General features: G+C 32.1%; 1 protein-coding gene across 1 annotated transcript in view; it reads left to right on the top strand.

Annotated features, from left to right (window-relative positions):
• The first annotated feature begins 283 nt into the window (after positions 1-283).
• HisT (Histamine transporter) overlaps positions 284-27,406 on the top strand; it is a 145,719-nt gene continuing 118,596 nt past the window's right edge. Inside the window, exon 1 of the mRNA XM_088232561.1 lies at positions 284-560. The gene's annotated coding sequence lies outside the window, so the exon portion shown is untranslated. The remainder of the gene's footprint in view (positions 561-27,406) is intronic.

Genomic DNA, 27,406 nt, shown 5'->3' with positions numbered 1-27,406 from the left:
CAAACCTAAATATAATCCCAGAGAATTGATTTAGAACTTTGGTATTTTAATAAAAAATGTTTATAATGCTGAGTTCTATTTAAATAATGGGTTTATATTTGTTGAACGGAAAAATAAAAATTACCCGAATCTAGGTGATCTCCTATAAATTTGAGATTCCTAACGTTTTGAAAATGGCAATGATTCGCTCCATTTCGGGTTAAATTGGACGGAGCATGCGCACATAAATGCGAATGCTTCCAGCGCCTCCTTTGACAGTTTTCTCAAACTTCTGATTCTGACATTTATTTCCAGCGAGCCGATGAGACGGCACGCGACGTCTCTCCTAAATGTCATTTGTTATAATATTTAATTAAATTTCGTCATAATGAATTAAACTAAGCAATAAAAACATTCTGCAAACTTAAAACGGCTTTGTTTTTAATCAAGCAAGATTCGTTTCGTTGGATCAAGTTATAAATCTTCAAATCCTGCTGGATGTTTTGAAATGTGATTCAAGTGTGAATTCTATATTCCCTACAGTATTTTTTTGCTGCTCTTCGAGTATAAACAACAAACAGGTATGAATATTTATTTATTAGTTTGTGTAGTTGTAAAACAGGCTTAATCGCTCATCAAATGTACTAATCTATATTTATCAATAAGTGACACTTGTGGATACTATCAGTAAAGAGCAATTACATATAATTTTAATTGTTTACAACCATGTGCGATTATTATTACTTTTGAAGCTTATTTTTTTTAACAACTAATAATTAGATTAAACGTGTTTTACGGGCGTTACTTCAACAAAGTTTTTTAGTGTTTTTATTGTGTTAATAATCATCAAAGGTAATAAAAAATAACATTAAATATACAGGTATGAAATATATTATGCGTTTTTAATTTAGCGAATTAGAATATAGATGCTATAGATTGATAACCATTTATTTAAATTTATTCTTTTGTGTTAGTATTCAACATTAACAACACCATATTGTAGCTGCTTTTAAATAGTTAAACCCCTGTAAACATTATTATATTTATAATTTTTTTTCATTGTACTCACGACTGACAAGTACACTCATTTTTAATATCGTGGTCTTGTTTATGATTTTGTTTTTAGAGTTATGTCGTGACTTGTTAAAATTGAAAACTGCGTTTTTTTTTGGAATTACGAATCAGTTATTATGTCATATAGTTAATAAAATGGAATGTTTATTTAATGGCAATTAATCATTAAATAAACAAAATTACACGATTAATGAAATATATATATCTACTTTAATGGGATTTTTTTGCGATAGAAGTTTCGATTACCAGAATTTATTTATTTATTAATATTTACGGCACGCAGTGTCTTTAACCTTACAAAAAATACATAAGGGGCGGAAATAAACACTTAAAATTTTAAGTAAATTTAAAAAAAAAAGCTATTTCTAAATCAATAAGTTTATAAAAAATATATAAAGTTAGAACAAGTAGGTACATACATACATACAGGTAGATTAAACAAAAAGGGTACAAAATATAATTAAAAAAAAAAATCTCTCTTTTTTTCAATGTTAAAAATAGTAATCTAATTGAGTATATACTTGTACAAAAAGCAGTAAAATTTTTAAAAAAAGTAAGATAAAATAAATGATAAATAAAAATGTAAATGTACATATTGTAACAATAACATAACAAATGTAAGTTACCGTTCACCATCTTAGCAATAATCAAATAGAGTTTATTATAAAAACTATACTTCATGTTAAAGATGCTTTATGAGAATATTTATTGCCGAGTACATGAAGTCGATTCAAAATAGCATTACAAGAGTATACTGTTCGCGAATTGTTGCAACTAAATAAAGGTGCTTGACGAGTCAGTCGTCCAGGTATCTTCAAATAAATGAGAGCTAATAGTTATGGGCAGTCTCGGGTAAATACATCGAAATCTGATTCCGAGTTTGAAGTTTATGTACATTACCTTAATTTTTTTTTTATCCTTTTCAAGTGTACACGTTGGTGTGAAACAATTGCCTTGCCACACTAATGGTGAAAGTATTATTTTCACAGTTTGTGCTCTGTAATAATACTGAAAATAATAACGAATAATTTGATTGAATATTAAATTTTTCACTCGCTGATAACGCTTGCGAATTTTCAAAACATGATTTTAAAATCAGTGTTCTGTTCAACATGTATCTTTTTTTGGGTGATGAAGGCTTGATTGGTTGTGACTTGTGACATTCCAGCTACCGTTGCATGAGCCATCTGCAGGATAAACTTAGTTTATACTTTACCTTAAATATGGCTGCAGCAACGGTAGCTGAAACCTTGGGAAAATACGATACATATTGATAACAGTGACCGTAAAAATTTACACATCTCTTCAGTGTTCGGTTTGCCAAACGTATAGGGTTCTTCATGAAATTATGAATTTACTACGAGACAAGTTTTGCTACAACATTATTTCTATAAATAGCCATGTCAATAATTCGGCTTTAACAATTCTGTGATTTCGAATCTACCGAAATATATCAATTTTAGGGACTACGTCAAATCCACGGTATATGGAAACAAACCAACTCTTAATGCATTGGAAGCTAATACAACACCCACTATTTTTAAAATAACGCCGGGTTAGTAAAAAAAGGTACAAAAATTGGACCGACAAAATACGAAGTGCACTTTCAGATGAGGGGGTCGTCTTTCCTTCTCAAGTCAAACAACTGGTGAATTTTTTTAAACTCAAGCGCTTTATTATAACCAAAAACATTTGTTAAAAATAAAGTGGTGAATTACTGAAGAATCTCCAGATGGTGTCTCAAATTTCTTCATTGGGCGATCTCCGTTCATCTTCTTCCGGGAGACTGCAAGTGCGCTTGTAGAATTGCTGACGAAAAGTCAGATCGTAGGAGGCATTTGTCGGATGTCTTTAAAAAAAAAAGATGTGCATTTTTGTTCTTTGAAACACAATCAAAATAGTCTCATTCCATCAAATACTAGCTTATTTTATTTTAATTTTAAGTTGCATTACGCTAAAAACACCGCTACTTCAAAATTATTTTCAAAAATTCATCGATCTGCGTAAATTAATTTAATTAGCGACCTAAAAACTAACAAGTGCGTAAAAATAAGTACAGTAGTTTAGTACCCGTATACTGTCACATTAAACATATATTTTTTTAATGATGTACTTGTAATATCAAGGTGTGCAGTGACGTTTAATAGTAGGTCGCATGATCATAAATTGTTTTATTTTATTGCGAAATTCAAATTTATTTTTTTGTTTCGGTCCGCTAGATCCAATAGCATAGAATTTCCAATAGGTTAGGTTTCCCATAAATTCGAACACCATCCGCATCAATTTAAAAACGGAAAAATTAATAGAAGTATACCGTTTAAACAATATACTTTATAAATAAAATACGAGTGATACTTTAATCCACAAATTTATTTTTGGATTTAAGGATTAAATTTGTGGATTAAAGTATCACTCGTCTTTTATTTTTATAATAAATTACAATGAACTTCCATCAAGAATTTTCACTTACAAACTTAAATATTTAAATAATAATTTCATATTACATACAACAGAAAGGGGGAACATTTTTGAGAAGGAAATATGAAAGTATAGGCATTTACAGGGCTTATGACCTTATCGTCGGATGCTTTTCCCCTCTCCCCGGGATCCTCAAAATAGTTATCAAAATCTCACTAAACAGTACTTTTGATGTGTTCCTAAAGCAAAAGCAGCATCCAAGAAGCAAGGGGAGTTTTCACTCCTGACTTGAGATGACACACTTGCTATGTTTGCCTATGCTATGACTATACTGTAGATATAAATAGATTCTCAGATCTTTTACGTTTAAGTTAATTGAATGTATAATATATAATTAATGACAATCTATTAGGCCTTAAAAAAAATTGTTTTGGAGATTTTAATATGTTCACCCAGGACATGAACACTCTTGGAGCGACAAAAAAAATATTTGAGCAAAAGTCGTAAGTATTATTGGTACTAACCCTTTTCTTGGCAATGTATCCTATGGGATACACGTCATTTATTTTTTTCTCATGACCAAAATTATGAGTAAAACAGTATTCAGTTATAACTGCGTTATCAAGTTTTTCATACTTAACTGTATTATCACAATTCATAATAAATTTTGATAAAATCAAAAGAAATATTTAGGGTTCTGAGGCGTTTTCAACCAGCAATTGTGTAAAAAATTATTCTCCCGTTTTGCCAAGATGAGGGTTAAGTAATTAAAATTATGGGAAAACCTTGTACCAGCATTATGCTGAGATACTCGTTACAGAAATGTGTCAATGACTTTCATAAAAACGGGACTCTTTATTTGTGTGGGAGGTTCATACGAATTATTATACCAGGCAACGTCCCAAAATTTTCGTCTACAAGAAAATGCACAATTGAAAAAAAAACGTTGAGGTGTTTTCAGGCAGTAGCTACTATCATCATCAGTCATCTTTACTACTATAATTTCTTTTATGCCCAAAATTGTATTTTTTTCGATTAACTTTGCCAATTTTTTCTTTCATTAACTTATGCAAAAGCTGCGATGTCAGCTCTCTCATGAAACCTTAAGGGTATTCAACGAAATATCAAGTTTACTTAATAGAGCGCAGTCGATTTTAAGAAAACCGTTTTCTAAAAAAATACCCCCTTTTAATAAATTCAACGCAAGTATCCCATTCTCACTATCGCTGCTGGTAAATCCGACAATCTTTTTCCTGTTTCATGATTTTACCTTACCTCTTTCCGCATTCCATTTCTCTTAGGACATAGGATGCAATAGTAATACCGATGCAGTACCCTGTGCACAATTTGCTTAAATTATATGATGATATTAGAGTTTTCGAAAAATTAAATTTTTAACGGATTAATTATTTCTAAAAGCAGTTATTCAATGAAATATTACATGCATAAAACAAAAGATTTTGGAGAAACGCTTTTTGAATTTTCGCTCGGGCCGTTAACTTATAATAGAATATGAGTAAATTCAACAGTGATATCAAAATTATTTGTTTCTGCTTAATGAAGTAGAAAATCTTACTGAATTTAAGTCAGTCAAATCATTCACTCGTTATGAAAACCATTAGGAGGAAAACGTCTTACATTAGAGATAAGACAATATCCTTAAAAAATCGTTATTCGCAAGCCATATTTTTTATGAAACTGTCAAAAGTTTCCTTAATCTATTGAAGTAGGTACATATTTTGTACTTCTGGATTACTTTCTTTCATATTTAACAAAGATGCCGTGGCAACCGGATTACAGCGAGTTCCTTCGGGCAACTTTTATCGTAAGGCAACGAGCGATTTTTCATTGTATGTGGGCACCGAAAAGAAAGCTCAAGTCTTCAAATGCAACGTGCGGTATGTGGTGGACAAGCTGTAACTGTAAAAAGTTGACGTATTAAAAAAAAACCCTCTATAAAACTAAGTTTATTTTAGAATTCACAATTTAATTTGGTGATGAATTTAGCCTGGTGAGATGTTTTTTTATAAGGAGGGTCAAGGTGCTGACAGTGGCTCAGGTGGGTATAGTGTGTCATGTACCATGCACGTAAAAATATAAGCACTACAATTTAATCTTGCTCATAGTTAGGTCTTGTAGGGCAAACACATCATCACTTGCCGGCTTGTAGCTGTTACAGTATGTACACGGGGTGCGTCCATTTTTTTTGTGTGTCAAAAATAAATTCTTCGTTTCTTGTCTTAACTGCATGTAATATTTTCATATAACATTGATTTTACTGTATCGACATGTATTCCGGTTACATAAATATAACAGTATCACTATCATAAACAAACATAGTAATTTGTGTTTGTTTGACTAGAAAATCCAAATGGCCGCATAGGGTACAGTGAATCAAATACCGTAGTACACAGAGAATCGCGATCCACTATGTACCCAAGCTATAAGAAGTATTTTTTATGCTATCCACATATTCACTAAAGTCTAAATACATATTTATTTACCATATACTGGAACGAGCTACTGTTGATTTATTTGTGATCCACAATTTATAAAAAAAACATTTTAGTAAATGACAGGTAATGTCTCATTTATTTGGTATGGTTTTTCAAGACACAAATATTTTACTGAGGATATGAGGACGTTCACCATAGTTGCACAAAAATAAAAAAACCAACCTGCCATGCTTTTTAGTTGGCAACTCTTACATGTACTGATTGGGTTATGAAAATGTTTTATGGTGTGGGAGAAATAATTGAATAAAGAGGGAGGGGCGTGAGTGTAATAGATAAAGGATGACCATTACAATGAAATAAATTATTTTATTTACTTATTGTATTAAAATGTGCTAATCGTACTTAATGCCGGAATGATTTTTTAATTTTTATTTTCGCGTTACCGGGACAAATGCCAACTCGGCCGAGATACTGGGACCAATGTGTCAAATTATTTTTACATTTTTTAACATTTTTTACATTTTTTCCTTTTTTTGCACCACAACAGGCCAGAAGGCCTAATTACAGTCGTGAATTACATCACAGAGCACCCAGGCTTGAGAAAAATCACATTTTAATTTTTGTGTTCTCACCGGGAATCGAACCCGGAACCTTCCGTGCGTGAGTCAAGCGTCTTGACCACTACACCACGGAGGCCGCCGGCAATATGACAATCCGGGTCAAACTGGGACGTACGGTAAGCTTAATCCATGTCCGCTTTCTTGGTGGAACATATGGAGTCACCTTTGTATCCTTTCAAGTCGGGTCCGCGTCTCATTGTTCAGATATAAACTGCCGACGAGCTCCTAGTAGTTGACATCCAGCGGTTCTGAACCGCTCTCACGGCCGTAGAAAACACTTTTTTCTCGTGCATTTACAAATACGCGTTAAAATATTACCCAAGGACCGCGAGAATTTGATGCCTTATAAAGTAGGTAAGTGTAGTTTAGGCTCTCGGAAGGCATTCGTAATATATGGCTCAGCCTACCGTACAGCCTCCGCTTAATTGAGCTATCTCTATGTTGAACAATATTACTTTGGACATAGACATTTTTCACGTCTCTGGGGGAGTTTTTCGTTACAAGATTGTCTTGCTTTTTTAACATATTATTCTCTGGATACTATTCATAATTATGTGACATTTTTATATTTACCTAATTTTACCTTATTATTTTAATTATTTCTATTTGTATGAATTAAGATATTCCATTTTGTAATGTACATATATATGAATAAATAAAATTAAAAATTGAAAAAATTGAAATCGAAAATTTATGACGGTTGCTACCGAAGTTTGTTGCGTCCATTGTCTTATTTCTATATTCCTTACGAAGCTTTACCACCACACACCCAGTATTCTTCTGAGGCGCCTATTCTCAAAACTAAATTGTTCGCTCAATAGGTAAAGTTTAAACTTCTTGAAAACCATAAAAGTCCGACGATGTTTCGTGAACGCCAAAATTAAGAGTATTAATGTGTCAATTCACTTTTGCCTTCATTATTGATTCGAAGAATTTAAACTATGCTAAGTACTCACATTTTCCACATGTTACCAAACATAAAAATACAGTACAGTCTCGACAATTCAGACGGGCAAAAACAGAACCTTCGGGAATTACCGGATTGTGGTCTGCAATATTAATATGGCAATAAAACAATAAACGTTTAACTTTAAAAACTTCTTTTATTGTCAAAATAAACCAAAGATATTATAGATATTAACAATAGTAAACAATAAATATGTAGGAAGGCTGCGCATTTGAAAGGAAGCTAAAAAAAATAATGCGGGTCGATGATTGACAACAAAGTGCTTAGCGTGACGCTCAACGCCGGTGAAATGCCTCCTGCCTCCCCGTAAACGCCTCCGCAATCAAGGGATAAGCGGGGTCCGGATTAACGAGGTCCTACTGAAATTACTGATTTAAAAAAAAATTATCATTGAAATTAAATTTGACACGTTTTAAATTTTTTTTTTCCAAAGTTATTAATTACGTATTGTAATATGTTATCTAAACATGAAGGAATATGTTATGATACATCGCTTCTGTCAACGCAAAACTTTTTGTTTTTGTTCTGTCATTTTGTCTTTTACTATATATTAAAATTATGGGTTTAAGCGTTTGTGTTTTTTTTTTTTTATGTTTGCAACTGAAATTTTGTATATTTTATTATTCATTCACTAGTGTTTTGTGTACTGTTATTTAGATTATATATATATTTTTTTGCTTTGTTAAAAGTTGAAAAAATAAATTTTGAAAAAATGTTTTATTCAGAAAAGGGGATATGGATTTGGATGTAAAACTCGAATAGTGGAATCAAATTCCGTCAATTTTATGGCACTAAGCGATTTATATTTTCTCCCAACCGATACTCAATCATGAATACGTCACCGTGTAAGATACATTAGAAGCAAATCTCGTAGTCGTGTTAAACCTGTCTTCTAAGATTAATCACGTAAATTCATATGTAAAGATTTCCAAGTAACATATTATACCCTCGTAAAAGGGAGGAAACCTGTCACAAGATTTTCCTACCCTGACACGTACTAGCAAAACGTGAGAGGAAACTAACTTGTGATATTTCGTGCAAGTATGGAAATAGCTGACTAACGAGCAGCCATTCAAATGCTGACGAGAAAATACGTCAATAGTTGGTACAGAATACGAAAAGTGAGAGAAAGTGGTCTAATGAAGACCTTTATCTATAATCTGGGACTGTGCTAAGGACCCGCTATTTCAGAATTCATCAACGTCATTGAAGCTAAACTGGCGTGTACAACGGAGTTTTGGTCCCATAAGTGAAACATGGAACTGGTAGAGGAAGGATGAAAGCAGGGTGAACACGATCGATGCGAGTGTAAATCCGAGTCAGGTAAAATTGATAAGATAAAAAAAGGGCCTCTGAGGTGGTTTAGTCACGTAGAACGAATGGATGAAAAAAGAATTGTAAAGTATATATGGCGAGAATGAACGATAAAGTGAGACGAGAACAACCAAGGAAGACGTGTCATGATCAGATAAACCAAAATCTTAAGTCTGGTAAGGACAAAAGCAGGCAGAACCGAAGGGCATGTATGACAAGATATACCAATGTGAATGAATCTAGGAACGCATGTCAGGATAGACGTGTGTGGTGGTCCATCGTCACCGTCCAACTCTACGGGGCGTGATGGTAGTAGTAATCAACATCATTCCAGGTCTGCTCCCTAATTGGGACATATGTGGCAACTATAAATAGCCTCAAGGCATCCCTGTTAGTTACCAGCTGTTTGCATCCTCTCAAGTCAGGCTCGTGTCTTGTAGTTTTGACATGAACTGCCAACGGACAGTCAGCAGTGGACATCCAGGACAGAGCCTGAGTATTTAAGAGGATTTGCAGGCCAACTTTTCTTCATACAAGCGAATTCCCGAATTTTCCCACTGGATTACCGCACTCGAACGATGACTTTTTACACATTAGATATTCACCACTGATGTGTACCTATCCTTGGCTTTTTTTTATAAATTGTTTTTTGTAGGAGCTAGGACTATCCGAAAACTCTTAATTTATTTCTGATACATTTTACTTAGAATAAATCAAAATCGGTTTAGTTTTGGGGTGCGGAAAACGAGAAAACCTCAATTTTTGCTAGGCATAATATGTCCGACTTAATAATATGTCTTGATGACAGTCATCATCATCACCATTTCCCCTTCCGCACCCAAGTGGTCCATAGGTCACTGCTTTAATAAACCAAATGCAGCGTATTTCATTCATTTGTTACATGAAGGTAAGGTGATCAGCCTAACGCTTCAGGCGCCATTCCAGGAACAATAAAATATTTTAGATAAAACAATCGGTAAAATCATTATTTCACGTCCACTCTACCAGGAATCGAACCCAGGACCACAAGAATGATTGGCGAGTGTGCCAATTAATTCGAAGTGTCGCTCAGTGAAGCGCAGCTTAAGTGCAGTTTTTTTAATCCAAAACACTGAAAATATTTTTGTTGCCGCGCAGTGCCTTTGTTTGACTGTTAAAGTTGTCAAACAGCTATAAAATATTTCAAATTAGAGTCACTCACTGGATTATTCAAAGCATTATTTAAAATTTGTTTGATAATACATTAAATAAATCTATTCTCTAAACCATTCGTTGGGTAATTCAATTTTTGTGCATTACTATTATTTTCTTTTCTTTTATTTAAAAAAGAGAAAAACTTAAGCTCTTAATACTTACTCAGGTATTTAAATTTTCTGACCATTTCCTTAAAGTCGTAAATAACTTGTGCTGGAAAAATGGAAATCAAGTTGTGGTTGAGTGGGATTCGAACCTCGGACCTTTGGCCCGCGAGTCCACAATACTACCACATGACCACAACCTGGTTCACTCGGTTTAATTAACTTATTTATAAGTCTTGACTCAGCACGGGTTTCTAGCAAGTCAGGACCTGAACAATATGAAAATAAACTCATGTATTTACTGTAGATGATTAATATAGAATGAAATGGTTGGTTTTATACGGTGGTCTTTTTCAGTTAGACACGTTTTTTCAATACGTAAATTAGAAATATAAGCGGAAGTTCATTTGCCAACCCCAAATCTATTTTTTTATATTTTTACCGGATTTTGCATTTCTAGAACGTAACAACGCGTTGTCTGATAGGGTATTTTTGCGAATTGGGAATAACGTAGACAGTATGTTGAATATTAAAACCGGATTTTAAAGGTTCTAATGATATAACTATCTACGTATAAAAACTAGTTTTCATTCATTATTTTCGGTTTCATAAACGAGAATGTACAAAGCGGCTCGCAAATGGGGCCACGTCACTTTGACGTCACACGTCATGCCAGCCGAGTGGCCTTCTAACAAACAAACGTTGCGTACGAGTATGGCGCGATAACAATATATATGTCCGTTTGTCCCATCGTAGGTATTTTAAAATAAATTTATCCGACGTCGCACAAAATAGTAATATCGTTACCGTGGTAATTTTTCCTTATTTACAAATAATAGTAAAAACGTGAAAATTCCCTATGTTAGCAGTAAGTACCTACGTGTTGAATTTATTTTCAAGTTTAATTTGCTCTTTAGATATCACGCGTCACGCCAGACGTGAAAATTAAAAATCGCCTGTCAACCCAAGGTCAAAATTGTGTTTCCACAGGCTCAACTCTCCCCCTATTGTCACTATGTTTTCATGAATAATTTACATTTACGCTGTAACGTATATTTGTGAGGATTGAGAAAATTGTCCAACTTCCATTAAAAAAGAATAAAAAGTTAACACCAAATTGCAAAAATATACAAAAAAAATGATCATCACTTTTATAGAAAAAACGTAAATCGTGACTTTACACAGAAATTTATAAATATCTTTGATCTCTGCATTATATTTTAGATAATGCAAAAAAAAACTAAGATAAATAAATGAATGCGAAAAAAACAATCACAAAATAAACATCACCACCAGTTTTGCTTAGCGGCCAAGCGATGAGAATTTCTCCACCTGTAGAAGAATGTAGACAACTTTTAGAAGATATTGCCTTAAGGTAATATGCCGGCCCTGATATGTACATAAAGTGTTTAATTAATAATAATGTTTTTTTTTTAATTTGAACATTTATTTAAAAACCTTACGGATTATTACATCAACTTTACAAAAAATAATATAAACATTTTTCATTCATACTCTGTTGTTCAAAATAATATTTTTTTACATCTTTTGAAAAGTTTGTCTGAGTCTTTTGTTTAGTTTTGTCTGGTAGTTTATTGTATAATTTCAGTCCCTGGTTCATTAGTCTTGATTGTCCTTGTCTTGTTTCAGAAAGTTGTATATGGTATTTGTCTGATGTTCTCGTACTATGTCCATGTCGACTACAATTTTTTACAAGTTTTAGTTTTTCGTCTACAATTACATCAGTGGCTAATTTAAGGATAATTTTTAATGATTCTAGTTGAAAGAGTTCAGTTATATTTAATTGCTTAGTTTGTTTAAAAAGTTCTTTAGTTACAGTTAGATAGGGAAGGTCATATACTAATATTTTATTTCGTTGTCTTTGTAGTCAGTTCATGACATTTTGATATCCTGCTCAGCATAGTAATTGGGTATAACATATTTTAGTTTTTATATAGGCTTCATACATTAGAATTTTTAATTTAAGTTAAGTAAAATAACGATTTTTTGCGTGCTCGCGACCTACAGGTTGAACACTGACCTATCATATCTAGAAACTACGACCCGAATCGTCTAGTTCTGAGAAGTATACATGATTTATTGTCCTTTTAAGCCTGAAAAATATAGTCATAGTAGTAATTTATACCGAGTTCTAGGAAGGACTGTAAAGGATTGACAGCCGCTAGTTTTGATAAAACCTACAACTTATATTTTATTACAAGAAACGCGTCGGCGGTCGTAACACGTATTTTCACACAGAACCCAACAATTTTTTTCTGGATTATATATTAATATTACGAGGCTCACGTCTGAGAATAATAATATTATGACAACGCGTAACGAGGGTCAGACTAAAGGAAAAGGTTTGAAGAATAACTTAACAACGGATTTGTTATATTTCTCTCCGCAATAATTTATTATTCCAACCACAAATTTCCTGCAAACATTTGGCTAACATAAAATGAAAAAGTTGCTATCCACGATTTAAATAATATTAAAATCTATCTACGCATCCCTGAGATTTATATTTGGAAGTTTCTTGCTTTTTTAAAAAAAAAACGATTTTAAGGTTTTTAAAATATGCTGTAGGCAGCTAGATATGTTTTTATTAAATTTATATTTTATTGTATTAGACAGCCAACAGACAATTTATTATTATTAACACATTACAACAGAGATGAAGAACATTTAAGAGAAGGTAATATAGAAGTCTAGGCATCTACAGGGCTTATGACCTGTCAATGGCTGGTTCAAGTGGCCACTAACAATTCACCATTATGCCCATAGTTGAACATCTATATTCCTTCAATTCCTTCATCTGTTGATTTTTGTGAAATTAAAGACCTGAAACCTTTATTTATGCGGGTGATATTCATCTAATTGAATTATTTCACCTACGTACTAAGCAACGCCTGAAAATGTTGTTTTTTCAATTTCTATACTTCTTCATGGACCAGGTGGATTTATCAACAATATTTTGAGTTTGTCCAAATTTTTGTAGACAAGGAGTGGATTCAACTCCTTGGGGAGCTGTTTATATTAACATATTACAACAGAGATGAAGAACATTTAAGAGAAGGTAATATAGAAGTCTAAGCATCTACAGGGCTTATGACCTCTTAATGGCTGGTTTGATTGGCCACTTTACACACTGTGTAACATTCACCTTTCTGCCCATATTTGAACATCTATATTCCTTTAATTTATTACTATTCAATCGTAAGATTCATATTATTAATAAATAAAAAAGTCCAAATACTGGCTTCCTCATAATTGGTTATTTAAATTGTCACATAAATGAAGAGTAAAATGAGTAAAATGCTCACAACTTGTATTATTATCCTCCTCAGACCCGAGGCCTTGTTTAGTATATACTTGATAAACTTTTTTTTTAAATTGATTCACTTGAAGAAAAGAAAGAAAATAAAAATATATTTTCATGAAAATTCCTAACAGTAAAGGGTGGGGGGAGAGTATCATATATGATACTTGGGGACTTAAGCAAAACAAAAATCTTTTTTTTTGTATTTATTGGTTAAAGTTTTTTTAGAAACATACACATACAAAATTACTAAATAATGATAAATTCATTCTAAATTATTTGGGAAATTACGAATAGCAGTTTTGATCTTGTGTAAAGCATAGGAAAACCTTGCATTGTGGACAAAAAACAAAAGTCAGAGCATTACATCCTGGAAGTCGACACTTTCAGCGATTTTTCTGCTTATTATTTTTCATCACTGGTAAATGGTTTGCCTCTTTGGCACGAAGATCTTCATGAGGCAAAGGCATGACGCTGCGTCTTGCTGGAGGCTCATTTTCATCATTACTAAGATCGTTTTCATCCCCCCCTCTCTTATTTTGACGTGCCAATCCCGCTACTAAATGGCAAGCAACATCCCACTTGAAGGCGTAATAATCCAGTACTTTTTTGCGAGGTAAAACTTTTATGGCTTTTAAGCGATATTCTAGCCACGATGCAGCAATAGCAAAATCAAATAAGTGATATATAACTCTCACTGTCCACTTATTAGTTTGATTCCTCGTCCCATATGTGGATATAACTCCGTCAAGTAAATCAACCCCTCCCATAAATTGATTGTAAGAGTTTACGCAGGCTGGTTGAGCTACCGTTATGTGAGCTTTGTCCGTTTTTGACCATCTCTTACATTGATTGAGGGGTTTTATGGCCTTTGATGAAGAAGCAAAATGAATTGCTTTGCTATCAAGCCATTTTACAATGGCAATTTTATAATCTCCCCTCACTACACAATCATAAGAACCACGACCAGTTTGTTTCAGCTGGGAATCTGTTTTAAAAATTGCAAATTTTGGCAATCTAGTATTTCTCATCGTACCAGTTCCAAGAATGCTTCTTTCGTGGAGGTTTTCTAATAGTGGTATTGAAGTAAAATACCTGTCCTTAAACAGTCTAGAGCCAGCAGGCAGAGTGTCAGCTAACTTTAGGACATAACGTCCTCCAACACCTATTTGTTGGGGTGAAGGATACAAGACAGACTCCACTGACGTGCCTTTACCTTCGTAGAGAAAAAAATCCAAGGGTATTCCTCCTGGTTTTCAACCCTACTGGGTTAGGTTTTCCTCTAATTACTTGCCTCTTTGAGCATCTCCCTTGGAATGGAATCATTTGCTCATCGATGGAAATATCCTCTGTCCTTTCATTTTGCATACATCCCCTTTGGACTTGCATCATAATTGGCCTCACTTTTCAAAAACAGTCATTTTCTTTAGTAGTTTCCGTTACAACATTGTCATCTTCTAATTTTAAATTTGACCGGATAGCAAAAAACCTGGATCTTATAAAATTATCGGCAACTAAGGGCACACGAGTTTGACGAGCCCAATATAGTCGTATTCGAGGATAACGTATAAGGCCAATTATGTTGCTTACTCTAAAGAAGCATTTAATTTCACAACCAGTAGTTGCAAGGGATTTTCCGTGTCGTTCTAATTACGTAATTCTTGTAAGGGAACATTATCAGCATCACTCCAATCATTATCAGAATAAATATCCACAGGATCTGGGCTCAAAGGTCTTCTTGTTTGCATGTCATCTTCTTCATCACTACCCCAATCATCATTGCATTCCAAGTCTGAATCATTAGGATCCATAGGTAGTAACAGCTCTTGTTCGATTTCATTTTCATTTAACTCTGAAATGAAAATTAAAGTTAACCTAAAGACCCGAGGTATCACGTATGATACTTCAAAGAAAAACATGAAATACTTCAATAAAATACAAGCCAGATATAATTTTATATCGTTATACTGAAGTAAACACACTAAAAATAATTTATAATACCATATTACTTGTGTAAAATAAATAAAATATCACTTACCTCCAATTTCTATACGAGACATGATGACAGCAAAAAATCACGATTTTTACTTGACAGTTGTGCTCAAAGTAACTAGTTTAAACAAGTCAAAACAACTCCGTCGTTAAAACAATTTCCTATTTGATCCAATACTCTAAGCTCATGTCACACAGCATAACCAGATGATATATTTCTGACGAAAACCCAAAGTATCATATATGATACCGTAGGCCCGAGGAGGTTAAAAATATTCAACTAAAACTTTTATTTTCTATTTTTATAAATATGAAAATAACTGTACGCTTGAATACAGAACACAAATATCGGTCGCACATTATAATATTGTTAAGGGCTTTACTCATAAACTTGGCATAAAGTTACGCCTTGGTATAGTGATAGAATACGGATGGAAATACCATCCTTATTATAGTGGTAGAAAAAGAATGGTATTCCCAGTCTTATTTTACCCCTATGTCTAGGCGTAACTTTATACCAGGTTTATAAGTAAGCCACATAGAAATCGAATAAGAACCCAAGATGGCTACTTTCAGGTAAACATCTTGATACTTGTGGTTTCGGGTTCAATTCTAGGTACACTGCAATATTTTACTGTCCCTGGACCAGCTCCTGAAGCGTATGACTGGTCGCCTTATCTTATTTGTAGTAAAAAAGGTCTATGGAGATATGCAATTTGAATATCAATGCATTATCTCCCTGTTGGGTGCATATAGGGACACGGTGACGACGGTGAAACGTGAATGTTTGATATTTTCACAGATTCTGCATAAATAATAGAAAATATCGAGGGTATACTGACAGAATACATCTTTCTTAATTTCAAATATTTTAAAATATAGATGGTAGATATTAATTTTAAATTTTATGCTATGCCTAGAATAACGATTATTCTTTCAACGATTATCTCGGAACTTGTTTTAATGGCTTAATGCATTCTATCAGTAAAGCCTCGTATATTTCACATGGATTTATTGAATCAACAGTAACGATGTTGTCACAGATTGGTTTGAGGTCATCACCGGAGTTCATCAAGGTTGCGTTCTTGCACCGTTCCTTTTAGATAATCCTTATGGACTTCATCCTTAGGAAGTCAATTCCACTAAATTGGGGAATATCCATTTCTTCCTCCCAAAAACTCTGTGGCCTGGAGAATGCCGATGATGCAGTTGTAATTGAAGAAACAGTCAAAGGTCTTCAGGTCACTGTGGATAAGGTAAAGGGTCGGGAGTCTCAAATATCTGGGAGCATATGTTACAAAAAAGGCAGCTTTTAAAAATAACTGGGAGTGTGGCTAGCAGTAGCGATTACCACCTTCAACCGTATGAAAACTATCTGGAGATCGGATATTTACTTAGTAAAAACCAAATTTCACCTATATAATGCCTGCATAACACCTATTCTTCTCTAAGGATGCAAATTGTGGCACCTCACTAGGGCCCAAAACAGAAAAAATACCCCAAAATTTACACAATTGGGACAATTATTAAAAAGTAACTATTTCTTAATAACCATAAAACTAATATTCAGCCTAGCTACAACCTCTTGGACATACCCGAAACATTGTTGGTTAAAATAAAGTTTACAAAGCAATTAAGAAATATTTACGATTTGATCAAATACTGACATTTTCGTGCCAACTTTTAGTACTGAAACTGCGCTAAAAATAATATATTATAAAAAAAATCTAATCTTAATACGCTTAATTGAAATGTTTTAAAAATTAACTCCGAGTTGTGGTAGAGCGCGAATATAATCGGATTATATATTATTACAAGACAGACCTTCATAAAGTGATTAAAATATTTAAAAAAATGTTTCTAAATAACAAATAACAAGATACGTGGAAGTTGAATTGTCAGAGCTACGGAATGTAATAAATAAACGTAACAAATATATTAATTTTATGGCAGTTGATAATATTCAACTGACCTAGTTTTTTAATTCCTTAACAATTGCTACAAATAAGGAACATATAAATAAAACCTTATCGGTTTATCTGCATATATATAAAAAGATTATCTCAATTAATAAACATGATATCGGATATCAAACCGTATATTACTTACCCGTGGGTATTATTATTATGTATTTTGGATAAGCACGTATAATTTCAAATTCGAAGTCAAATAATATTGTTCATTTGTATTATGTATATAGATTTTATCTTTTGAATGTAAGCCTGACGTTTTTCATAATTTTTTTTATTTGATCATAACTATTTTACAAATATGTATAAATTCAATTATTTACATTATGTTTTAACGTTGCTACCTCTCTACTAAAAAAATATTTTCTATTAAATTGAAAAATAATAAAAAATTAGTTAATTAAAATTTTGTATTGTATATATAATTACAACTATGAAAAATCTTTGAATATTTAACGATATTTTGAGTAAGTCCAAATGTTTCTGGACAGGCTGGATTTCACTCTATAGCTAGTTGTTAAGATTACAAGTACAATTATTGAAACGGAGAGAAAAAACATTTTTGAAAAGTAAATATAGAATATTAAGAAGTCTAGGCTTACATCTCAAAATAAATAAATTTGAAATAACAATAGAAAATATTGAAAAATGTAAAATAAATCATTAATATAATATATCATCATTTATTTTATTTTATTTCATTGGAAAGCCAACAGACATTTGTACATTTATAAGAATCAATTATACCATAAATACATATCATAAAGTCCAATTAGAGGCTTCCACATAATATTGTTATTGTAAATGTTGTCACATAAAAATTATACAAAACATAAAATAACTAATCATACTAAACTTATAATATTACTAGAAATGTAAATGAATATTGGTCACACAGTTGCACATTACAATAAATAATACAACTATAGTTGACCATACAGTGTTCATTTATTATGTGCCTACATACAGAACTGCACATCACCTGCATAATATAGGCTGCGGATTTAAGGCGCAACATCATAACTTGAATTATTTTTGGAAATTTCACTTTTAAAGGAAGTTAAAGATATGTTATTAATATCAATACAATTTAATTTCTGATTACACATATGGCAGGTTCTATCATCATTCACCAATAACCAAGAACACCAATCGCAGCGTATCTTGATCATTTTTTGTAGGTAAGATGACCAGTCTTACGCTTCAGGAGCCAGAGCAGGGACTTTAAAATATTAGAATTTAATAGGAATATAAAATATGTATATATCTGAAAGCATTCATATTATCAACACAAACCTGTCAATTCCCTTAAATATGCTGTTTCAGGTGGAATTGGTTTATGTTTATATGTTTTTAGTCACTATGGCTATAGGAAAACTTTTATTTATAATTTTTGCTAGTCGATTTAATTTTTCAGTTTTTTAGTCCAGGGACTTTTAAATATACCATAAAAATATATAATAAATATCTGGAAATATTCATGTTATCAACACACACCTGTCGAATTCTTTAAATATGCTGTTTCAAGTGGAATTAGTTTATGTTTTTAGACACTCAAGAAGATATTTATTTATGATTTTTGCTGGTCGATTTAATTTTTTATTTTTCACTTTCTTTTTTGATTGATTAATATTTTTCAGTTAAATAATGTACGTTTATTTTAATTGCAAAATTTCAATAAAGCATAATTTTTCCTACATTTCATCAGTAACATACTCGGGTTTAATACAGTGTTTTAATTTAATAATGCAAGTTTAATTTTGGATATATTTATAAACCGGGTTGTGGTCCCGTGGAAGTATTATGGACTCCCGGACCAAAGGTCCTAGGCTCAAATCCCACTCCACCACAATTTGATTTTCAATTTTCCTGTACAAGTTATTTACGACTTTCAAGAAATAGTCTGAAAACTTTAATAACTTAACAATATTTTGAGTTTGTCCAAATTTTTGTAGACAAGGACTGGATTCAACTCCCTGGGGAGTTGTTTATATGAACATATTACAACAGAGATAAAGAAAATTTAAGAGAAGGTAATATAGAAGTCTAGGCATCTACAGGGCTTACGACCTGTCAATGGCTGGTTTAAGTGGCCACTTTACACACTGTGTAACATTCACCATTCTGCCTATATTTGAACATCTATATTACTTCAATTCTTCCATCTGTTGATGTTTGTGAAGTTAAAGAGCTGAAACCTTTATTTATGCTGGTGAGATTCATCCAATTGAATTATTTCACCTACATACTAGGCAACGCCTGAAAATGTTATTTTTTCGATTTCTATACTTCTTCATGGACCAGGTAATTTATCAACAATATTTTGTCATCAACACAGTGTGTAAAGTGGCCACTTAAACCAGCCATTGACAGGTCATAAGCCCTGTAGATGCCTAGACTTCTATATTACCTTCTATTAAATGTTCTTTATCTCTGTTGTAATATGTTTAATAACTTAGTTAATAATAATAACTCAAGTAAGAGTATTTCTCTTTTTTTAATTATCCATAGAAGATCAATGTTTAAAACGGAAATAAATAATGATCTTAATTTATATCCCCATTTTACTTACCCATTAAACAACGTTGTATGGTACAAATTAGTGGAGACGTAACTATTTTCAATCAAAGGTTAATATATATTTTTTAAAATAATTACATAGTTAACTTCTATTTAAAATGCCTGTCTGCAGCGTGACGTGCTTGATATTATGTCTTGTAAATATCAAGCAATCGAATTTATAAAGATATTTTTTTTAATATAAAGGCCATCGTTTTCTAAGACCCTTTTCTTCTCTTGGAATGTTTTACGATTCCTTTTTGCAGTACAAAGAGGCCCTCAGCTCAAATTCAACTCAATTCACTTAAATTGCAAAGCCATGATTTCTTTCTTTCGTCCATTTCTCTTGTTCCGTCAATTTACACCGTCATTATTTCTTCGAGTGGCTTTAACCTTTTATTTCACATCATAGAAAATTTACTTTAAAGGAGATTTAATATTTATTAATAACTTTGTAGTAGAGCCTTCCGTTTAAGATTCTTTATCTTAAAATATACTTTCTTTTAAGTATTGACGAAAACGGAATGTTCCACAATTTTGATTAACGTAAACGACCATATAATATATATTTCAATGTTTCGAAATATTTAAATAATCAACACTATTTTATCAAGAAAAAAAAAATCATCATTTAGGAGAAAAATTGAAAAATATTAATTTTAAAACATCGAAAAAATTGTAAATGTTTACAGGGAAATGAGTAAACACCTAAACTAGCGAATTACAGGTTATGAATAAATGCTTCCAGACTTCCCATTTGGCAAAATGCTTACTGAACCTTAAACCAAATCAAATTTTAGTCTCGTTGCTAGTGTTGTGGACTTACGGATCAGATTTCCGAGTCTCAAAGGTCTACCCCAACTTGATACCCATTTTCTAATATTTACAACTCGTTATAAATGACCCCGAAACCGAAATATTTGGGTAAATCATAAGAACGCAAATATTTATGAGTAGAATTCACACGCGGATAATACACTAGACCGGACAATATTGTCCTGTCCCAGCTGTGTTTACAGTCTCTTCTGCGCAGGAGAAGACAGTGGGGTAATGTAACAATTCGGCCACAGTTCAAACGCGGAACATTGCGAAATTGAATACGTGACGGCACGCCGATGGTGGGGGAAAGTCATTGTTCTGCGGAGATAGCCTGTTCGTCTATCCCTAGGACAGTAATGGGTAACCTATGACCCGCAATGACATTTCAGGTGACAGCCATCGTTTACGAACGATCTGTGTACTTTTGTAGGACCTAATTCTTGACGTTGAATAATACTAAAACAAATAAAAGACACCTGAAGTTTGTAACGCTCGCTTACAAGTAAAATGTACGAAATACCACCCTTCAATTAAAGATTTAGCAAATGCAATTCACCAACAAAAAAGTCACCAATATTAAATAATTATTTGTTTTTGCTTTTAAATAATAATAAATAGTTCGTCGCTTTGGTGCGTGCTATGCTGTTACAATTTTGCTACACTTGATCAGTATCAAGAAAAGAAGAAACTTTCACATTATGTTACTACTTCTCAATTTTTTGATAATCTCACTTTGCCTATTTATCTGAGAGAGCTCTTCCAACCTCTATAACAAATTGGGCTATCCCTTCGCTCTAGTAACGAGATAACCATTTTAATAATTGTCGGCCTCCGTGGTGTAGTGGTTAAGACCCTTGACCCACAAACGGAAGGTTCCGGGTTCGATTCCCGCGAAAACACTAAAAAAACATGTAATTTTTTTCAAGCCTGGGTGTTCTGTGCTGTAATTCACCACTGTAATTGGGCCTCCTGGCCTGTTGTGGTGCAAAAAAAAATATGTTAATGTAATGTCAAAATACCCATTCCTCGATGTATTTTTTTTACCTCCTCTTTCACATTACCTACTAAGCGCTCGATTGTGTCATTATTTATTTATTTATTTATTCATTCAAAATTACAAAATTAAAAAATAAAATATTTATGAACTTATTAAGGTTTTTTAGGCTATGCCCGTGTCAAGCCACAATAAAAATACATAGTAAATTTAATTAGATCAAATTATAATGACAGAATAACAATCTAGAAAAAAAAGGTAAATGTAATAAATAATCAAATTCCAAAGAATACAATGTAAAAAAGATAATCAGAAATATATTTTTTAATATAAATTATACAAATTAAGAATCACACATAATCAAATATACAAAATAGTGGTATCATTTAAATCAACAATATTATAGTAAAATATAGTAGTACTTAAAAAATAAAAAAAAAGAGTATCATTCAAATCAACAGAAAAAGAATATATTATATTTAAAAGCATAATTGAGATATGTTTTCTAGAAACTCACTCAATACTATAGTAAGAAATATAAGAAATAGGAGCAATAAATCATATGCCAAATACGTACTAAATTAAATTATACAAAAATACATAAAAATTATCAATATATATATAAAAAGCAAATAAAAGTAAAAAGTATGGAAGGAAAGCAGATTTGTAAATTTTTGCTAGTCTCGAACTTTAAAAAAATTGACAACCTCGTCCCTATCGATGTGCAGAATGTCAGAAACGCCTTCTTTATTCATATTTAAATTTCGATTGAAATGTCACTATCTGAATATTTGATTTTTTCCTTTCCGTTCCTTTTTTACCACCTCAATTTTTTACACGTCCCTTGCCACCTCTATTCCGCATAGAATATTACCTGAGTAAAACAATAGTTACCTACAATGTTTTGGGTAGGTAGGATGAAATTGCCTTATAGGCAATATACTCGCCCTTTTAAAATGTTAATTTAATACTTGTAAAATATTGAAATAAATTATTATAGCACACAACAAAGAAGTAGTTGATATAAAATTTCCAGCACTGTATTTTATTAATTTAAAACTTCTCAGACATAATTATTACATACATAAAAATATACAGTTGCTAGGCATCTTTGGTATCTAATTAAAAGCACCTGATTTAAATGTAATCATTGAAAACAAAAGACACTTGTGTTGATAACGGAATCAATTATAACTAAATGTTATTACAAATTTGATCGAAGAAAACTCCGCCATTCCCTTAGAGATTTAATTTAATTATTTTGCTCAAAGTACCTAATCGTGTTACGAATTTCCGTTTGCCTGGTCTGGGGGCAGGTTAGAAAGTATAACATTTTCATGTTGCTTATCTCAAAGCTCTTGAGAGGATTCTGTTAACGATAAGAGTTGAAATTTCATTAGGTATTTTTTATCTTTTTAATTTTTTATCAATATAAAATACCAATTATGTAAGTTACCCCTACATTGATATAAAAAAATTCAATTGTTTTTTATGGTAAAATTAGCTCTACACTTACAGGAATAAAATTTATGATTATTTATTTTCTTTTATATTTCTCATACATACATGTTGCTTCTCGCATATTTACAAGTACAAAAAACATATACTACACCTATTACTTTGAGAGGATAGAACGCGTCATGCGCTTATCCTGTCACGTATTATCAGCTTCTTCCTCATTTATCAATCTTTTCATACATATCCCAAGGGATGCGAGGTTGACCCGGAAGGCGAGTGCTGGCTAGCGATATGGTCTCCCGAAGGCGTTTGTTAATGTCCACTTAAATAAAGAAGAAGACGAAGAATACGTTAGATTGATTATTTTTTTTTATTTTTATCGGGTATCGAACAAGGAACCTCTGTGCATGAGGTAAGGAAATTGGATATAAAAAATGTTTTCTCCAATCAATTGTGGGGCGAAGTTTATCAAACTTGAACTCGTTACGTCACAGGTGGTGTAATTTCAAAATTACGAAACGAAAAAAATCATAGTGGTGATATTATGATGTATGATTACGATACATAAAAACGGATTTTTTTTTGGCATTTTCAGTCCATATTCCAATATTTTTAAATATGTATATAAATAAATTTTATTTAAAATGGCAGATGTCTTTTCGAATTGGATTGATCTTACCGCCGCCACCAGTGTGCTACAAGGGGCGGTAGTTTCTCTTCTTTTATTTCCCCTTTTTATCATATCTCTTCATAGACAAAAAAATGGACTTCTCATAAATCCAACAAAAACCCATATTGTACTTGTTGGTAGTAAAAAAATGCATTTAAAAGTCAATTTTATAACACTTCCTCTTTTTAAAATACATGGTACGAAAATTCCATTCATGACTTCAGCAAAAAACTAAGGTATTATCATACATAAGCTTTTAGGGTAACACGATCAGGTTAACGAAGTTAGTCATAAATTTATAGCAGCTTACACTCACTTAAAAGATTGCAGAATTTCTTGCCAATTAATGTTAAGCAAACATTAGTCCAGAGCTTACTTCTTCCAATCCTTGATTATGCAGATGTATGTTATCCAGGTGCTAACTCTGAATTGCTTGATTGTTGGAACGATTGCAGAATATTTGTGTACGTTATATCTTTAGCCTACGAAAATTCGACCACAAAACCGAATATTGCACGCAACTACACTATCTCAGTATCAGGCATAGAAGAAACATTCACATCATATCACTTCTTTACAATATTTTTAATAATCCCACTTCGCCTGTTTATCTGAAAGAGCTCTTCCAACACCTATCACAGCATGGGCTAACTTTTCGTTCTATTAAAGAGAGAACCATTTCAATACCCATTCACCGCTCTATTTTTTTGCCTCCTTTTTCACAGTAGTAACTGCTCGATTATGACATAATCTCCTTACTTATGTCAGAGACACCCTGACTATTCTTTATTTACATTCAAATCACATATGAAATATCACTCTTCAATATTTAAATTTTTCTTTTATCCTTTATCATTCCTTCCCTCTTTACCCCCTTCCCTCTTCATAGTATAGTGTAGATATTAAGTCAATTTTTACTTCTAAGAAAATATGTATTTTTCTCAATATTTTGTTTTACAAAGAAATTATTAATAAACCAACAATATTTATTTATTTATTTTACATAAACGGCATAAATTGCCTTTAACATATATTGAACATAAATATGAAATAAAAATACATATTTAAAACATAACAAAAAATTATAAAATAGCATAACTATAACAATAGTAACAAGTAGGTAAATACACATAAGCAACCAAAAATATTAACGAAAAAAATACATAAATATGAAAAAACAAAAAAGGAAAAACATTTTTAAATATAAAGAAAAGTTTAAGAATAATATTGCGAGAGAAAAAAAGAAATCAGACTCGTTTTATAACTATCAAGTCCAGAACCCAATATATCAGTCTTGTCCTCATACTGATTGCCATATCTATGGAGCCTAGGGATAGGCGAGTGCATGTGATAGTTGGTTCTAGAACTTGCAGAACAAAAAGGAGATCTGTGGCGGGTATGGCGACCAGGTACACGGAAACACACCAACTCCAGCAAATCTGGACAGTCAATTAATGAATTGATCACCTAAAAAAGTAATGTTAGTTCAGTTAGTATTCTTCTATCAGAAAGTCTTAAAAGATTTGCTGAATACAACAGTTGATTATAATTAAATAAAGCAGCTGGAATATGAAGTTTAAAATTAATATATTTTAGAAATTTCTTCTGGACGCGCTCGAGTGAATCAGAATGTACACGATAATGGGGCGACCAGACTGGAGAAATATATTCTAAACGACTTCTAACCAGGGAGCAATAAAGTGACTTGATTGGTGCGATACTTTCAAATTTATTAGTAACCCTACAAATAAATCCCAACATACTTAGCGCCTCATTTGAAATCTTGTCAATATGTTTGATAAATGTAAGTTTATCATCAAAAATTACGCCAAGATCCCTAATGAAATTAACTCTTTCAATTGTTGCGTGGTTCAACAAATAGTTAAAAATTAAAGGTTGCTTACTTTTAGAAAAGGAAATAACCTGGCATTTATCTATATTGAGAAAAATATTATTTTTATCGCACCACTCGTGAATTCTGTTGAGATTCATCTGCAGGGTATTGCAATCATCAGTATTATTTACAATTCTATAAAGTTAAAGGTCGTCAGCAAAAAGTAAATATTTTACATCGCAAAAAATTTCAACAATATCATTTATAAAATATAAATTAAAAATAAAATAGGTCCTAAGTGTGATCCTTGGGGTACGCCGCTTGTTGCTTAAAAACTATAGGAGATATGAGAATTAATTTTAACTGCTATTTTTCTATTATATAAGTAACTAATGAACAATTTTAAGAGTTCATTACGTATTCCCAGTCGACCAAGTTTCTGCAACAAGTTAGAGTGGCAAACTTTGTCAAAAGCTTTACTGAAGTCGATGTATATAGCGTCGACCTGGTGCATCTTATGAAGTGCACTAGCAATAAAAGTCTCGTACAAAATGAGATTGGTGACTGTTGAACGACCAGTAATAAACCCATGTTGCTCAGGAGCAATTATTTGTTTTAAATGTATAATTAAGTTATTAAGTACAAGTTTTTCAAACAACTTAGGGAGGGTAGACTGAATACAAATAGGTCTGTAGTTGGATATTTCATCTTTGCTACCCTTTTTAAATATGGGTGTAATGTGGCTATATTTCCATATATCAGGAAATACGAAACAAAATGTTCATATACCACTGATTTTCTCAATTTGAAGGGTTTGGGTAGGTAGGAAGAAATTGTCTTAAAGCAATATTCTCGCCTTTATGCATATGTATGTAAACCGTATTTGTAAATAAAGTGTTTAAATAAATAAATAAAAATTAAATTAAAATAAAGTGCCTGACTGAAGGATTATTTTTATAGAATGAATAATGTAATTTAAAAATAAATTTAAAAGAACTGAATTCCTTACTCTCGTGTTAAAATATTTTTTTAATGTACCCTGATCTCTTCTGGAATGCCACCAAAGCAATTACACTAACGGCTCTCTGGAGAGTATTTTATTTTCTTTCTCCGTTCTTACTTCCTTTAGACATCAAAGAAAGGTAATTTCATTCCATATAATTAAGTCATCATTAATTAATCGGCTCAAGAACCGTAGAAAGTTTTTCACAAAGAACCCATAATACTTTAAATCTTACTGAGAAAAATCGAATTTTAATTAGAAAACTTTACGATAGTCTTTAGTATCTACCATAATCTAAGTAATACGCTACGGTTAAAAATTTTCAATTATTTTTATTTATGATGACTTAATGTTATTAAGGTAATTTATGATTATGTAACTATCATTATATATATATCACTATCTCTTTGTTCCAGTAATAAGAGAACCCTTTCAATACCCATTTACCGCTCTTATTTATTTGCCTCGTCTTTAACAGTAGTAGCTGCTCGATTGTGGAATAATCTACCCATTAATATCAGAGACACCCCCTCACATTCAAATCACGATTGAGATGTCCCTTCCTGAATATTTGAGTTTTTCCTCTCTCCTCCGTTTTACTTACCTCTTTACCTCCTCCTCTGTTCATAGCAAAACGTAGATATTTAGTCATTGTTTGT

This window comes from Micrasema longulum, unplaced genomic scaffold (assembly GCF_059751315.1).
Source record: "Micrasema longulum isolate JH-2025_06_02 unplaced genomic scaffold, ASM5975131v1 h1tg000995l, whole genome shotgun sequence".
Taxonomy (NCBI): domain Eukaryota; kingdom Metazoa; phylum Arthropoda; class Insecta; order Trichoptera; family Brachycentridae; genus Micrasema; species Micrasema longulum.
Note: the sequence above shows the minus strand (reverse complement) of the source record. Positions and strands in the feature narration are given on the sequence as shown.